The sequence below is a fragment of the Pygoscelis adeliae genome, unplaced genomic scaffold, assembly GCF_000699105.1.
Source record: "Pygoscelis adeliae isolate BGI_AS28 unplaced genomic scaffold, ASM69910v1 Scaffold27, whole genome shotgun sequence".
Classification (NCBI taxonomy): domain Eukaryota; kingdom Metazoa; phylum Chordata; class Aves; order Sphenisciformes; family Spheniscidae; genus Pygoscelis; species Pygoscelis adeliae.
The window spans coordinates 5,514,827-5,516,052 of record NW_008825410.1 but is presented as its reverse complement, the minus strand read 5'-3'; positions in this window follow the sequence as shown (position 1 = coordinate 5,516,052).

Here is a 1,226-nt window from a genome sequence, read left to right as displayed (position 1 = left end):
GAAAATACAAAGAAATTTAACACATTAAGATTGGCAGCAGCTCATGTAGGTACAATGGTTATAGTAAGAATGGACTGTCAATCTTGACTGTTAGCCTTTAGCATGGAGAGGAGATTATATTACAACATAAATGCTACCCAAGCCTTAATTACAGTGAATCAATGCTTTGACGTACCACTTTGGGAAAACAAGGTCCCATGGTAAAAAGAGGTTTCTACATTTCCTTTAACTTTGCTCCAGACTGCTGAGACCTCCAGTGCATAACTTCTGAGCCCTTCAGTTTCCCATTCTCAGTTTCCTTGGAAAAAACATTTTTTCCTTGGGAACTAAGGATAATCTGGTAACTAAAACACTGGTCTGGCATTCAAGTTCCCAGGTTATGTTCCCAGCTAACATACAACCTCCACTGACAACCCAGCACCAGTACTTGCCCTGTTCTCTCTATTCTGCTTGCTTGGGCTGTGGTTTTTCTGGCTATCTTCTTTGGGAGAAAGTCTGCAAGAGTTTAGAGTGAATGAGCATTCTTGGCAGTATCCATGAGGATAAAACTGCCTATTAAGAAGGTAAACATGGTTGGTATGGTAGGACCTCGCTTTAAAAATCAGACTTATGATAGCTGGAGTAAGGAACTGAGAGTGTGCTTGATGCCAGTAAGTCACCCAGCATCACTATGGCTTGACAGGCCATGACAGGTTGGTGTCTATTTGAAGGTAAGAGATTTGCTATTTTCCCAATGCGTAACACGGCTGTTGCAATGGAGGTTTACGCACATCCCGATGTCATGAAAACCACCTGGGTTAGGAATGACTAAATACAACACCTCAAGGGCCCAGCTACAGGCTGAGACGGACCTGTCACTCTTGGTACAACTTTTCTTTTTTTCCTGCCCAGACGAAAGAGCAGTGCTGAAAGCCCTTTCCTATGGGGTGAAGAGAGCGATAAGATACAAACATAATCCTCCAAGTGTGTTCAACTGCCTTCCTGGGTCTTGAGGGGAAGCCCTTAGCTGAGGGAACTGGCTAGCTTGTGTCAGTGCCAGATAAAGAATTTTTTTAAGACAGAGCATTAGAGGAAAGAAAAAAGAAAGAAAGAATAAAAAAAACGTGAGGGAGGGATATTTACAAGTGCGGGAAATGGAAGCTTTATCGGGAGTTTTCTGGGGAGATAAGGAGCTGGGCTGGCCCATCTCTACGCAGCGTGGACACACTCGCTGCCTCTGAGTCTCT